The sequence below is a fragment of the Anomaloglossus baeobatrachus genome, chromosome 1, assembly GCF_048569485.1.
Source record: "Anomaloglossus baeobatrachus isolate aAnoBae1 chromosome 1, aAnoBae1.hap1, whole genome shotgun sequence".
Classification (NCBI taxonomy): domain Eukaryota; kingdom Metazoa; phylum Chordata; class Amphibia; order Anura; family Aromobatidae; genus Anomaloglossus; species Anomaloglossus baeobatrachus.
Window position 1 is genome coordinate 152,305,129 of NC_134353.1, and position 16,938 is coordinate 152,322,066.

The 16,938-nt window shown below is 50.4% G+C and overlaps 1 protein-coding gene across 1 annotated transcript in view; it reads left to right on the top strand.

Annotated features, from left to right (window-relative positions):
• LOC142290654 (EF-hand calcium-binding domain-containing protein 6-like) overlaps positions 1 to 16,938 on the top strand; it is a 483,996-nt gene that overhangs the window by 232,586 nt on the left and 234,472 nt on the right. The window lies entirely within an intron of this gene.

Here is a 16,938-nt window from a genome sequence, read left to right on the forward strand (position 1 = left end):
ATTTTTACCTAATCACTGTAAGAATATAACTAGAGTAGCCATCGAGCTTGCACGCTGCTGCTGCAATCATGTATTGTCAGGCATTTTTGACATCACTTTTTTGGGATGTGTGACGATCAGCAGACCTTCAAAAAGGGGAGAATACATATTTATTGGGGCTAAAGAGAAAGATAGCCAACATAAAAAAAAGTCAGAAAAATAAAGTATTTCCGTATCTGCCATAGTACAATCTTGCAAAATATCACACTATAATATGTCTTGAACACGATGAAGTATAAACAATACTGTATATAAGTCGCACCCAGGGATATGGTGTACTCTGTTCCGGGTAGTATACGTCCTGGGGATGTCATGATGGTGGCCATTACCCGGTTCCGTGCCCTGGGCCCTTTTTGTAATGGGGATATTTACAGGGGATTTGTGAATAAAATTATTCATGACGCCACTTGCGGTGTTGCGGCTAAATATATGGGGCCGCCACTGCAGAGTGTCTCTACTGGGGCTGATGGTATGAGCAACTAGTATGGTAGTCCCTCCGCAAGTAGGGTATTGCCCCAGCGGGAGTATGGTGCGGTGGACGTCGGAAGAAGGAGTCCAGACAGGTATTCAGTGCAACAGGTTTACTCACTTTTCAGGTGTTAACTGGTTGCCCGAGGCTGGCTTGTTTCGCCTCCAGGTCCCCTTCGTTAGAGTGCCAGTCTGGTTCTCTGATACCTTCTTCCCCTGCACCCGTCTCTGGTAAGTGGGTCCCCGTGGTATGGAACACTGGGGGTCCCTGGTTTGTGGTTTGTCCACCTCTGTCCGACTGACGGTAGCGTGAACTCAGTGGGGTTGGAGTCTCTGGTCCAGTTCCCGGCTCTCCCTTTGCTACTGAGTCTTCGGATTCTTTAGGGTCAGCAAGGTCCTTGATGGTCCCCGTTGCTGTGCAGGTGTTAACAGGTCGGCTTGAAGGTCTTACCTGTCCTAGGGTCCTGTACCCTGTCGGTGCGTAGTTACGGGAGTACTCCGCCAGCAACCACCTCTCCTGGGTACCAGGTCGCCGTCAACCCGTGTCAAGGTGTCACTTTACTTCCACCTTCACCCTTCCACAGTCACTACTCAACTGACTACTCTCCAAAGTCTGCCCCTCCCACCTGGTCAACTAGTGGACTGGAGTGGCTCCACCTCTAGGTGGCCATCCATGGTCCCACCCAAGCTAAGTACCATTCTATGGGGGATTGTTGGGGAACACTGGAATTACCTAGGTTTTTGTTGGTACTGGCACTGGGGTTCTGGGTCCCTGAGGTGGTAGGCGCTGCATCCTGGTGGGGATGCAGAACCTTATAGCACAATGAGGGGTTCAGGGGCACTACATTCCCCCTTGGTTAATTCCAGCATGTCCTTGGGCTGAAAGGTAAACTGTTACACATTTTTATTTTTATTTTCAACAGGTAAAACATTAAGCATAACAGGTCCATCCTACGAAGGGAAGGTTCATTACTTTAAACGTTGCAACCTGGGTATCCCTCCCTGCACCCAACACCCAAAGATCCTGGTCCCAGATCTCTTCTAAGGAGGCAGGTCACCGGTTTCACTGGTGACCAGGTCTCTGCCGCCTCTGCCGCAGACCTTTCCTGCACCTGGCCTCTCCTGGTGGTGGTGCCCACAGCAATGTGTGCTGGATGAGTGTACCCTGGTAGGGCACAACTGGTGCAATTATTTACAAGAACACAAGTTTGTGTTGGCTGCTGCCAATCCTGCAGCCTGGGTCCATTTTTATCAAAAACATCTCAAAAACTCGTAACTTTTCAATTTTTCAAAGCATTTTTAAACTTTTTCAGGAACAGTTCAACAGTAAACAAACAAACTGGTAGAATAGCAGGTCATGGCTACCAAGGTGCTGGATAGGGGCCATCTGGTTCACTTGGCCTCCTGGGATAGGAACAAACAACACATCCCAGTGGCCCGCCCCCAGGTGACGACTGCTGTCTTCCCGCTACTTGGTTCAGGGTAGCTCACTGCTGGGTCCCCGACAGCGTCTGGGTACAGTACCTGGGGACAGTCGTCAGCACTGGTGCCGGCCTCCTCCACGGCTCTCAATGATGTCATCGCCTGGGCTGCCATCACTGGATCAAAGGATGAAGCTTCTGGTCTGACAGGGGATGCTGGCAACACTGTGTCCTTTTCCAGCGGAGAAGGTGATGCGACTGCTTCTGGTCTCTCGGGCTCTGGCGGTGACATGACCTGGTCGAGGATGGATTCCGGTAGCTGGATCGGTGCAGCCTGGTCAAGCAGTGCTCCTCTCTTTTGGACCCGCATGGCTGCCACCACCTCCATCATCTCCGCCTTTCACTCCTCAACTCGCTGCAGGTGTTCCGCTCACAGAGTCCAGCACAGCCGCTAGACCTCCGCCTCTAGCCTCTCCGCGGTCCATGTCCCTGGTTGAACTAGGACATTGGCACGATCCCCTGGAGCAGACATGTTGTCAGTAACAGTCCTGGAGGCATTCTGGTGCAGGGCCTCCGGGCTCCTTGCTTCTGGTTTCGTTTTACATTTCGGAATCCCTGAGGGGGTAGGCCTTGCATCCTGGTGGGGATGCAGAACCTTGTAGCACCCTGAGGGGTTCACGGGCGCTATATATATACCAAACAATTTGATAGAAAAACCTCTTACTTTCGCAATTAAATATCTTAAAAATCATATTCATAAATATAAAAATAATACCTTTCAGAATATGGGGATTTAAAAAAAAAAAAAAGAAAAAAAGAGCATAAACATCCCTTTCAAAGATTTGAGTGTAGAAACCCGATTTTTCCATGGTCCGCCAGGGTGGGGTGGGGTGGGGTGGGGATGAGACACGGGCGGGGCTTTGATCATATGGGGGTGGGGTTATGGAGAACATACAGCTGGCAGGAGGGGAAAGACGGCTGGACACATATGATGTTCTTATCCCTGCTGCTGTCTGAGCAAATTCTGCAAGTAGAGTAGCAGCATTGTACAATGAGCCTCAGTGCACAGCAATGCTACTTAGCAGAGCTATACACCAAACAGCGCTGTAGACCAGGGGGTGCTAGCTGGACCTCAGTGTACAGTGCTGTAGACCAGTTCCCTATAGTCCATATTGCATTATACAGCCACATAGTCCATATTGCATTATGCAGCCCCCGTACAATGTAATGAAGCCCCATAGGCCTCTGGCCACCGTGTACTCACTGATTAAAAAAATAAACAAGTTCTCACCTCTCCTCATTCCGCCGCTGCTCCAGTCAGAGCGTCCTCCCGTCCTGCACTGTGCACTCTGCATATCTTAGCACAGCAGTCACGCAGTAGGAACGTCACTGTGCTCTGCTGCACTGAGACGTCAAGCACAGGGGGAGCATGATGAAGGATGGGGTAGAGCGCTGCACTCCATTCTTCATCATTCCTGTGTGTGATAACGGGTGATTATGGGTGAGAGGGACCTGTGCTGCCCCCCTAACTCACAGGCCCCATAGTGGCTGCATGGTCTGCTGTTACAGCCCAGCTCCTCTCACAGAAAGGAGCCGGCTAATTCTTTACAGAGTGGGCACCAGGCGCCTAACCCTGCCGGGACCGGTCGCAGTGGGGATCTTTGTAACCGTTGTCATTATGCCCCAGGTCTTGGGTCTTCCAGTCAACCAGCGGGTTATGTAATGTAAACCAAGGGAAGCCTAACACATTTTGCTTAGGAAGGACTTTGAGTACATATCAAGTAATGCGCTCTGAAAGGAGTACCCCTATGCAGAGCTCCAACCCTGATACACATTCCTTAAAGACCCCTTGGGAGAGAGGTGATGAATCAATAGCAAAGATCTGGACAGGACTGGATAACTTGTCAAACTCTAACCATGAGGAGCGAGCAAACTGTTTATCAATTATGTTTGCCCCTGAGCCACTATCAAGAAAAACCTTAACAGAGACATTTTGCCCCTTTATTTTAACTTTGACAGGTAAAAAACACTGAGACACAAGGGTGGAGGAAATACGTAGACCCAGTTTGGAATCTCCCAATCCCCCTGGACCTAACAGTTTTCCGACTGCAAATGTCTCTTTGGCACCAAAACACAAGTACTAATAAAGTGTCCAAAGCAAATACCATAGGGATCTCCATCTTGTGGGCTGTCCTTATATAAGTTATATAAGCCTTGGGCACCCACATGGCCATGCTCAGTTGTCTTCATATGTGGTGCAGCACGCCCTTACCACATTAGTACAGGGCCAGGCGTCGAAGTCCTAAGGGACTAATACAGGGTTAGGAGGCAGGTGTAGGGTGAGGCGTCGCGGTCACATCAGACCGGTTTAGGGTCAGTTGCCGGTTAGGCAGAGCTTCTGGGCTACACTAGTACTGGGTTCACTGGTGGTTAGCCGGTGGAACTCCACAGTAGTCCTTGATAGGAGCTAGTGACCTCATTTACTCCTCTACACACCCTTTGATTCTCCTCCATTGTGGGATATGGTTAGTGTCCACTAAATACACCCTATTCGTACTGTGTACGCCACATATATATGTCGCGGGCGGAAGAGGGGACGCTGCGCTCTCCCACTGCTCGGGTCCGGCTGCCGCTGCTGCTGCGGCCGCTGCTGCTCGGTGGCTCGAGCGATGGGCCGGATCCCGGGGACTCGAGCGGCGCTCCTCGCCCGTGAGTGAAAAGGGGTTTGGTTTTGGGGATTTATTGTCCGTGACGCCACCCACGGTTGTGATGATTTTTGGTAACACCACCGCTGCTCTGTATGGGGATCCCGGGAGCGGTGACAGGGAGCAGCAGAGTTGTTAGTTCTCCCCTCCGTGGGTAGGGGTTGGTTGTCCCGGGGCCCAGTGATTTGGTGGAGGATGAGGGATGACAGGCCAGGTGCAGGGCCTGGTGAGGTGCAGGGTCGCGGGGTCAGCGCTGTGCCTCATGGCACGGTGGTACTCACTCAGCCTGAGACGGTGACACAGTTCTCGGTAAAACACACGGCTGGAAAGACGGTTCCCACGGACGGCTGCTGTTGCTTTTCCCCGGTAGTTAACGGTGACTGTCTCTTTTCCTGCACCTAAGTTCAGTGTTGGTAGCGATGGATTCCCACCGGTTACCCGCTTCCCGACTTGGACATGGGCCGGAGGAGCCCCTCTCTGCCCGCAGGCGCTGGCCCCGAGAAACTGGTGCCTTGGCGGTGGCGGTGTCTCTCTCATACGGTTGGACTGTTGCCTTCAATCGGGACTTAGTTGTTTGGAGACCCGGAGGTCCCCTTCACTGACGGATTTGGCAAATTCACGGCGACTCCTAGCCTTGCTGGGATCCGAAAGGCCCCTGCCAATGGTGCTGGCTTCTCCTTGTGTACCGGTCCGGTACCGCCGGGCCACCACCCGTCCGCGGTCCTCACGGTAACTCTGATAGGCCACTCCTGCAGACGGTCACCACCGTCTGCTAACCTTGCTGTGTCTGTCCGGGGCACACACCCGGACCAACTTCAGGCTCTTTAACTGTCACTTTTTCTCCTTCCACTTCCACCTCACAACTCCTCTCTCCTTCACTTCCCTAGCTTCCCTCTCACTCTCTCTCTAACTTCACTCCAGCTCTGCCTGAGCTGAACTCTCCTCTCTCACTGCCTGTGTTTCCCTCCTCCAGGACCAGGACTGTGAACTCCTTGGTGGGTGGAGACCAACCGCCTGGCTCCACCCCCTGGTGTGGACATCAGCCCCTGGGGAAGGCAACAAGGATTTCTGGTCTAGCTTTGATGTGCCTAACCGGGGTGTAGGGTGTGGTGATGTCATTACCTGTGACCCCTGGCTTGTCCAGGGCGTCACATATATATTTGCTTCTGTGAAGTAACAGAAGTTATAAGTCTTAACCTGACGCTGTGAAATAACAGTGCTCGGTAGAGTTTATATTAAAGCATCCGTGTGATTTGTAACACGAGATCTCAGACCTTAGTGCCCTGACAGTAACAGAAATGCCATTAATATAGCTATACCCCATACCTCTCTGTGTTGTAATAGAGTTCATGGTCTTACCTTTACTTTCCTCCCTGTGGGTTCTTTAACTCAGGCGACTCTGATATTTAGTAGCATTTGCCTAGTTGCAGTTCAGGCATTTATCTACCAGCAGCAGCCATAACATCACTGCACGGTGCACCCTGACTTCTGATAGGCGTATTTCTCCATCTACCGTGTTTTTCCAAAAATAAGACCTCCCCCAAAAATAAGCCCTAGCAGGGATTTTCAGCATTTTCGGAGAAAGGCTTAAATATAAGCCCTCCCCCGAAAATAAGCCCTAGTCGCGGACCAATAATGAAGTGTCCGTGCAGCAAAAAAAGTTACAGATACTGCAGGACACTTCATTATAGACAGCGGCACCCGGCAATTACACTCACCCGATGCTGAGCGGCAGGACCTGCAGTGATCACACACCCGCACACATCAGATCTCTCTCTCTCTCTCTCTCTCACACACACACACACACACACACACACAATCAGATCTCACACACACACCCCAGATCTCACACACAAACATTGGATCGCACACACAGTCAGATCGCACACACATAATCAGATCGCACACACATAATCAGATCGCACACACAAACATCGGATCACACGCAAACATCAAATCACACACACAAACATCGGATCACACACACATCAGATCGCATACACACTCACCTCATCCAGCAACACCGATCTCTTCTTGCCGGGAGAATCCTGAGAGGCAGTGCAGTGGAGCGCAAGGAACAGGACCTGCGGCCGGACAAGTGACTTGCTCTCATTCCCTGCTGCCGTAAGTGCTGGATGTGATGTGAGTGTGTGTGTGCGTGTGTGTATGATCTGCTGTGTGTGTGTGTGTATGTGATCTGCTGTGTGTGTCTGCAATCGGCTGTGTGTGTGTCTGCTATCGGCTGTGTTTTTCTGCGATCGGCTGTGTGTGTCTGCATTCGGCTGTGTGTGCCTGTGATCGGCTGTGTGTGCCTGTGATCGGATGTGTGTATCTGTGTTCGGCTGTGTGTGCCTGTGATCGGATGTGTGTATCTGTGATCGGCTGTGTGTGCCTGCGATCGGATGTGTGTATCTGTGATCGGCTGTGTGTATCTGTGATTGGCTGTGTGTGCCTGTGATCGGCTGTGTGTATCTGTGATCGGCTGTGTGTGCCTGTGATCAGATGTGTGTATCTGTGATCGGCTGTGTGTGCCTGTGATCAGATGTGTGTATCTGTGATCGGCTGTTTGTGCCTGCGATCGGATGTGTGTATCTGTGATGGCTGTGTGTGCCTGGGATCTGCTGTGTGTGATCTGCTGTGTATATCTGCAATCTGCTGTGTGTGTGTGTGCCTGCGATCGGATGTGTGTATCTGCGATCGGATGTGTGTATCTGTGATCGGCTGTGTGTGCCTGCGATCTGCTGTATGTGCCTGCGATCTGCTGTATGTGCCTGCGATGTGCTGTGTGTGATCTGCTGTTTATATCTGCGATTTGCTGTGTGTGTGATCTGCTGTGTGTGCCTGTGATCTGCTGTGTGTGATCTGCTGTGTATATCTGCGATCTGCTGTGTGTGTGTGTGTGTGTGTGTGTGAGTGATCTGCTGTGTGTTTGTGATCTGCTGTGTGTGATCTGCTGTGTGTGCCTGCGATCTGCTGTGTGTGTGTGCCTGCGATCGGATGTGTGTATCTGTGATCGGCTGTGTGTGCCTGCGATGTGCTGTGTGTGCCTGCGATGTGCTGTGTGTGCCTGCGATGTGCTGTGTGTGATCTGCTGTTTATATCTGCGATCTGCTGTGTATATCTGCGATCTGCTGTGTGTGTGTGTGTGTGATCTGCTGTGTGTTTGTGATCTGCTGTGTGTGATCTGCTGTGTGTGCCTGCGATCTGCTGTGTGTGTGCCTGCGATCGGATGTGTGTATCTGTGATCTGCTGTGTGTGCCTGCGATGTGCTGTGTGTGATCTGCTGTTTATATCTGCGATCTGCTGTGTGTGTGTTCTGCTGTGTGTGCCTGCGATCTGCTGTGTATATCTGCGATCTGCTGTGTGTGTGTGTGTGATCTGCTGTGTGTGTGTGTGATCTGCTGTGTGTGTGTGATCTGCTATGTGTGATCTGCTGTGTGTGCCTGCGATCTGCTGTGTGTCAGCGTGTCAACTAGCAGCAGGGTAGGACGGCGTGCAGCACCGACCGGAGATCACAGGAGAGGACCTGGGAACCACGCAGACGTCCTGGTCTGGTGAGTATGAGCCTCCAGGGAAGTGGGGGGGGGGTCTGCTTTTTTGGGGGGTAAACTTACCCCCAACCATGTTTCTCCAAGAATAAGACCTCCTCCAACAATAAGCCCTAGTGCTTTTTTGGGGGGCAAAAAAAATATAAGACAGTGTCTTATTTTTGGAAAAACACGGTATTAGTCTATCAGCTAGCCATACCGTTACAGTACCTCCCTGCCCTATAAATGGAGCACAGATTATCTTACCTATTTAGGCAACAAAATCTTTGCAGATCTAAGTAACCTCCGTCACTCAAACTTCTGCAAGACATTACATACAAGCAGGGCCGCCACTAGAAATTTCAGGGCCCCATACTGGCAAAATTATGGGGCCTCCCTTGAGATTCCACCCAGGCTCCACCCCGGCTCCGCCTCCACCTCGCAAACCTTCCACAGTCTGCCATCACTCTTCGAAAAACACAGTATATATATATATATATATATATATATATATACGTATATATATATATATATATATATATATATATATATATATATACAGTTAGGTCCAGAAATATTTGGACAGGGACACAATTTTCGCGAGTTGGGCTCTGCATGCCACCACATTGGATTTGAAATGAAACCTCTACAACAGAATTCAAGTGCAGATTGTAACGTTTAATTTGAAGGTTTGAACAAAAATATCTGATAGAAATTGTAGGAATTGTACACATTTCTTTACAAACACTCCACATTTTAGGAGGTCAAAAGTAATTGGACAAATAAACCAAACCCAAACAAAATATTTTTATTTTCAATATTTTGTTGCGAATCCTTTGGAGGCAATCACTGCCTTAAGTCTGGAACCCATGGACATCACCAAACGCTGGGTTTCCTCCTTCTTAATGCTTTGCCAGGCCTTTACAGCCGCAGCCTTCAGGTCTTGCTTGTTTGTGGGTCTTTCCGTCTTAAGGCTATGTGCGCACTTACCGGATTTTGCCGCGGATTTTCCGCGGATTTGCTGCATGTTTCGCTGCAGAAAATGTTCATAACATCTCTGCAGTGAATCACCAGCAAATCCTATGGAGAAAAAAAATCCTGTGCGCACTGGGCGGAATTTGACAGCTGCATGTTTTGCTACGGGATTCCCGCAGCAAAAACAAGTGCATGTCACTTCTTTTCCGCACATCGCTGCGGGATTTCACTCCATTGACTCCAATGTTAATCATGAAATCCCGCAGGGAATAACGCAGGCAGCAAATTCTGTGCGGTTCACTGCGTTTTCCTGCGTTATTCCCTGCGGTATTTCGCGGTTTACCTCCGGTAATGTACATCGCCTGTCTGCGGTTTGCAGGGAAGTGATGTCATTACAGGAAGAGGAAGCCGAGCAGAGAGTAAATACACACACACACAGATCACACTCACACACACAGATCACAGACACAGATAGACATCACAGACACATAGAACACACATAGAAAGAAAACGGAAATATAGAAAACAAAGAACGTGGGCTCCGCTGCATATTTACCGTCCAGCCGAGGTAAGCACACAGCGGCGGCCCGGTATTCTCAGGCTGGGGAGGGAGAGGGGCAGGGATAATGTCCCCCGCCTCACTCCCCCTCCGGCAGCCGAGAATATCAGCCGCAGCTGCCCCGGCACTGTCGCATACATTATGCGGCAGCACCGGCGTGTCCTCGGCTCTTCTTGCCGCCGTGTAGCAGTGGCAGCAAGGTAATACAAGGGGTTAATGATGGTGGGGGACCACCGCCATTAACTCCAGGCTTGATCATGGCAGCGTCTATGTGACAGCTGACATGATCAACCCGTAAGTAAAGTGAAAAAAACACAGACACCGAAAAATCCTTTATTTTAAATAAAACAAACAAGCCTCGTTCACCATTTTATTAACCCCTCCCGCACCAAAGCTCCGGCGTAATCCACCGCTCCGGCGTAATCCACAGGTCCTGCGCTGCTTACATCCAGCCGCGACTGTCACACACAGCGCTGAATGAAAGCAGCAGACAGCAGAGGTAATTACCGGTCATTTCCCACGGCCGGTAATGTGAACTCACTGCCGACCGTGGGAAATGCAGCGATCTGTCATCTATCTATCTATCCCTCTGTCTGTCTATCTATCCCTCTATCTATTCTTCTGTCTATCTACTATCTCAGAATTAAATGACTTTTTTTTTCTTTTTTTTTTCAATGTGCTTTATTGCATTGAATGCAATAAAGCACATCCCAACCCGCACGCGGCAAAACCGCGGCAATACCGCGAATAATACCGCGGTAAAACCGCAGCAAACTGCGGCAAACCGCATGCGGTTTTCGGGTGCGGTTTCCCGCGGTTTGTTACCGCGGGTGCGGTAATCTTTGAGAGCATGCGGAATTTTCTCAAGGAAATTTCATTTCCCAGTGCGCACAAGGCCTAAGTCTGGATTTGAGCAAGTGAAATGCATGCTGAATTGGGTTAAGATCTGGTGATTGACTTGGCCATTGCAGAATGTTCCACTTTTTTGCACTCATGAACTCCTGGGTAGCTTTGGCTGTATGCTTGGGGTCATTGTCCATCTGTACTATGAAGCGCCGTCCGATCAACTTTGCGGCATTTGGCTGAATCTGGGCTGAAAGTATATCCCGGTACACTTCAGAATTCATGCGGCTACTCTTGTCTGCTGTTATGTCATCAATAAACACAAGTGACCCAGTGCCATTGAAAGCCATGCATGCCCATGCCATCACGTTGCCTCCACCATGTTTTACAGAGGATGTGGTGTGCCTTGGATCATGTGCCGTTCCCTTTCTTCTCCAAACTTTTTTCTTCCCATCATTCTGGTACAGGTTGATCTTTGTCTCATCTGTCCATTGAATACTTTTCCAGAACTGAGCTGGCTTCATGAGGTGTTTTTCAGCAAATTTAACTCTGGCCTGTCTATTTTTGGAATTGATGAATGGTTTGCATCTAGATGTGAACCCTTTGTATTTACTTTCATGGAGTCTTCTCTTTACTGTTGACTTAGAGACAGATACACCTACTTCACTGAGAGTGTTCTGGACTTCAGTTGATGTTGTGAACGGGTTCTTCTTCACCAAAGAAAGTATGCGGCGATCATCCACCACTGTTGTCATCCGTGGACGCCCAGGCCTTTTTGAGTTCCCAAGCTCACCAGTCAATTCCTTTTTTCTCAGAATGTACCCGACTGTTGATTTTGCTACTCCAAGCATGTCTGCTATCTCTCTGATGGATTTTTTCTTTTTTTTCAGCCTCAGGATGTTCTGCTTCACCTCAATTGAGAGTTCCTTAGACCGTATGTTGTCTGGTCACAGCAACAGCTTCCAAATGCAAAACCACACACCTGTAATCAATCCCAGACCTTTTAACTACTTTATTGATTACAGGTTAACGAGGAAGACGCCTTCAGAGTTAATTGCAGCCCTTAGAGTCCCTTGTCCAATTACTTTTGGTCCCTTGAAAAAGAGGAGGCTATGCATTACAGAGCTATGATTCCTAAACCCTTTCTCCGATTTGGATGTGAAAACTCTCATATTGCAGCTGGGAGTGTGCACTTTCAGCCCATATTATATATATAATTGTATTTCTGAACATGTTTTGTAAACAGCTAAAATAACAAAACTTGTGTCACTGTCCAAATATTTCTGGCCCTGACTGTATATACATATATATATGTACTGTATATACACACACAGTCATGGGCAAAAGTCTTAGCACCCTTGAAGTGAAGTATTTCCCTCAGAAAAGTAATAATACACCCTCTATATCGCCTGCCCCTCTCCATAATGCACCTTCTACATCGCCCCTCTCCATAACACCATAACATATCACCTACACCGCCTCTTTCCATAATACACACTCTACACCGCCCCTCTCCATAATACACCCTCTACAGCTCCCCCGCTCCATAACACCCTTTACACCGCCCCGCTCCATAACACCCTCTACACCGCCCCGCTCCATAACACCCTCTACACCACCCCGCTCCATAATACACGCTCTACACCTCCTCTCCCACACTGCTCCTATGTATAATATCATCACACATACTCTACCCCTATGTAGAATATCTCTCCCACACACACTGCATCTATATATAATATCACCCACACACACTTCCTGTCGATATAATATCCCTCACATACACTGCCCCTCTGTATACTATTCCCCACACAAGCTGCCCCTCTGTATACTATCTCCCACATATGCACACACATTGCCCATCCTGGCATATACAGGTACATCTCTATAAACTAGAATATCATCAAAAAATTTAATTTATTTCAGTAATTTAATACAAAAAGTGAAACACATATATTGTATAGAGTCATTACACACAGGGATCTATTTCAAGTGTCTATTTATGTTAATGATTATGGCTTACAGATGATATTCTAATTTACTGAGATGCACCAGTATGCCACCATTCTGGGCTCTTCCTGGTATATATATCCCCCTCCTGGGCCTATTCTGTTTTTTTGTCCCCTTCTTAGCACGTATGTTCTCCTCCTGGTATATATGTCCCCTCCCTGGGATACTTCCGGTATATATGTCCCCATCCTGGAATATATGGCCCATCCTGGGAGCCTCCAGGTATATATATATATATATATATATATATATATATATATATATAGCCCTCCTTTGTACATTCTGGTATATATGTACATATGTACTTATCCTGGTTTATGTCCCCTTTCTGAGCCCCACCTGGCATATATGCTGCAAAAAGAAAATAAAAAACCCCCCAACCATTTTACTCACCCTCACCGACTCCCACATCGTGCGGCGTCCTCTCTGAGCCACGATGCATTTCAGCTGGATATGCGCCCACCAACGCACATCCAGCTGAAGCAAGGCGGGGACCGGGGCCCCTCCACCACCCCCGGCGATCGTCCCGCTCCTGTCTTCGGCTCACAGAGCAATTATCTGTCTCCTTAGGATAGATCACCAATGTCTGATTGGTCGGCGTCTGGCACCCCAGCCAATTGCCTGTTCTAAGTGCCGTGCCAGTGGTGGACAGAAGTGCTCAGTTCCGGATCTGCTCCATCTTCTGATAGTGGCAGCAGCCTACTGTTAAAATCAATGAGGCGTATGCGCAGTACCCGGCCGCGGACACTATGGGCGGCTTTGCACGTTGCGACATTGCACGTGCGATGTCGATGGGGTCAAATCGAAAGTGACGCACATCCGGCGTCGCAGTCGATATCGCAACGTGTAAAACCTTTTTGATACGATGAACGAGCGCAAAAGCGTCGTTATCGTATCATCGCTGCAGCCTCCGACATTTCCATAATGCCGGTGGAGCGACAGGTGCGATGTTGTTCCTCGCTCCTGCAGCAGCGCACATCGCTTCGTATGAAGCCGCAGGAGCGAGGAACTTCACCTTACCTGCCGCCGGCTGCAATGAGAAGGACGGAGGTGGGCGGGATGTTTACATCCTGCTCATCTCCGCCCCTCCACTTCAATTGGCCGCCTGCCGTGTGACGTCGCTGTGACGCCGCACGACCCACCCCCTTAGGAAGGAGGCGGGTCGCCGGCCAGAGGGACGTCGCACGGCAGGTGAGTGCATGTGAAACTGCCGTAGCGATAATAATCGCTACGGCAGCTTTCACTAGATATTGCACGTGCGACGGGGGCGGGACTATCGCTGCAGCATCGGTAACACATTGTTACTGATGTCGCAGCGTGCAAAGCCCGCCTATCAGAGGACGGAGCAGATCCAGAAATAAGCATTTCCGGCCACCTGCACTAAGAGCAGCTGATCAGTGGGGGTCCCATTGCGCTCTCATAAGAAGCAATGCACAAGTGGGACCCAGGCCTAATGATGACACACAGTCAGTATCACAAATAAATATTTACATTAAGGTACCTTATAGATGACGTTGTCTCTGAGTCATTTCTTTCTATTCTTTATCTTGTCCTTACGCCATGATGACTTTTCACATTCACATCTCGTCTCTGTAGACTTCCATATTCTCCGGTCTTCTGCAGCACATCCCGACACGATGCCCCTAAAAATAGCAGAATGATTATAATATGCCTATTTAAAAATATCTGCCCTACACTGTGCCCCAGAATAAATAATGGCACCTCTTATTGTGTTCTCTGCACAAAATATGATCCCACACTGTCCCTCTTATGGTACATGCCCTCCACACTGTCTCTCTTTCCATACTGAGCCTACTCTTCACACTGTCCTTTACACTGTGTCCCCTTATACTGCCCAGTCTTTATACTGTGCCCTCATCACACTCCCCCTCCTTGCTATGGCTTCACACTGTCCTCCCATTCTGCCCCTTCTCCATACTGCCCCCCTCCACTACCCAGTCTCTATTATGTGCCCACTCACATTACTCTCATCCCTTACTGTCTCCGCATTACCTCCTGTGTGTCCATATACTTTTCCCCTCACTCCCCATCCTGCCCACTTGCTACTCATACTATGTCACTCTTTATTCTGTGTCCTCAAAATTTATTTCCAGTTTGCTTCACATCCTCTCTCTCACCATACATCACCCCTCATCCTCTCTCTCCCCATACATCACTCCTCATTCTCTCTCTCCCCATGTATCACACCTCATCCTCTCTCTCCCCATGCATAAACCACATCCTCTCTCACCCCATGCATCACCCCTCATCATCTCTCTCCCCATGCAACACCCCTCATCCTCTCTCCCCCCACGCATCACCTCTCATCCTCTCTCCCCCCACGTATCACCTCACATCCTCTCTCCCCCCACACATCACCCCTCATCCTCTGTCTTCCCACGCATCACCCCTCATCCTCTCTCCCCCCACACACCTGTGATGCCCTGGCCGGGCCAGGTAGTCACAGATAGGGCCCCGCATTACACCCTTCCCTCACAGGTAACATACAGCCAAACATTTAAACCCTAGTCACCCCCCTCAGGGCTTGATGGACCCACCAGGGGGCGGAACCCGGCGGTTGGAAGACGCCCACCAAGGAGTTCAGACAGCCTGAGGTGGGAAAGTAAACAGAACAAGTCTAGAGTTGAAGTTGGAGAGGTGTGTGGGCTGGAGCTGTGTGCAGCTCCAGCAGAGGAGAAAAAACAATTTGATCAGGTGCCGGGGTAGGAGCCCTGGTACCCTTGGCTAGGATGCAGACGGCGGTCTCTGTCTGCAGGAGTCGGGAAGACAGCTCGGTGGAACCGAGGTGGACTGGGACAGGGTAGTGGCCCGCCGGTACCGACCCGGGGAACCGACTCGGAAATCGGAGCACAAAGGGGGTACTCAGACCCTGAAGCTAGGTCCAGAAGCTACTGGGGGCTAGCTAATTAACTGATTGTGGCCAGGACTAAAGGTCCTGTCCCACCCAAAGTCCCGACTGAAGGTAACAGCCCAACGAGGGGGATAAGCAGCCACCACCACGGCTCAGAGATCCCACGGGCCAGCGTCTGCGGGCAAAGGGCTCCTTAGGCGACCACAAGCTGGGAGCGGACTCCTGAGGTTGCAAGCACAGGCAGTCCACCATCCAACACAGGTGCGGGAGAAAGACAGAGACAACCAGCAGGGTGGGAGACCAGGCTGCAGCCGGCTGCGGGCAATGACCACCATCACCTTGGTTTACCAGAGACTCGTGTGTTTACTAATAGTGAGTACAACAGCACCCTCCGGTCCCCCATCTCCCTGCACCGCCAAACATCTCCTCCCCAACGGGTCCCTGGGCCACCATCCCTGCCCACGGAGGGGTTAACAATTTGCTGCCAAACATCTCCCCCGGGTGCCCCGTAACTGCAGCGGTGGTGTCCACCTTCACCACACCCCGTGGGTGGCATCACGAACTTAACACGGCTCTGGCCGTACATCTACGTCCCCAAACCACAACCCCCCTTTCAGTTGAAGTGACCGCGAGACCCCCGGGTCCGGAGATCCTCGAGCCACCCACTGAAGGTCCGGATCTGAGCAGCTCGGCGCCCGAGCACGGGGTGGTATACACCACCCCTCATGCTCTCTGCCCCCACGCACCACCCCTCATCCTCTCTCCTCATGCATCACTCCTCATCCTCTCTCTCCCCATGCATGACCCCTTATCCTCTCTCTCCCCATGCATGACCCCTTATCCTCTCTCTCCCCATACTGTGTCCAAAGAAATTTCTCCCTCCCCATCCTCTCTTCTGACCATACTCTGTCCACAGATAGTATGGTAGAGAGAGGGTGGGGGAGGGACTGTTTCCATAGATACCCCCCTCTCACCCCATACTGTTTCTCTTCCGTGTCTTCTGCTCCACTGGAGTACTTATCAGCGTTCTCTGCCGCCTCCGCTCTGCGGCCCTGACTTCCGGGTATAGCAGTGTCATCAGCTAACCTGGTCACATGACAGCTGTCGCTCTGACCCGGAAGTCAGCACCAGCGTTAATCAATTGTCCTCGCGTCTGACAGATACAAGGACAATTGAGCAGTGGGAGCTGCGCTCTGCAGATTCTATGAGTGCAGCTGTCAGCGTGACAGCCGCGCTTAGAGAATAACCGGCTCCCACTACAGAGCGGCAAACGCAGCCTATGGGGAGACTTTACACTGCCACATCAGGCAGCCTGACAGCGCCCCCCTCACAGTTGCCCCCGGGGTAGATGCAGCGCCAGCCCCCAGCCCCCCCTAGATACCGGGTATACAGCTGCATATCCGGTATCTCCAGCACATGGGGCTAATTTGCATGCGATGCAAATTAGCTACATGTATAGTGGCAAAAGTAACACAGCCGGGTCCTCTCCTACGGCTGTGACTAGGGGGGGCCCGGTGAA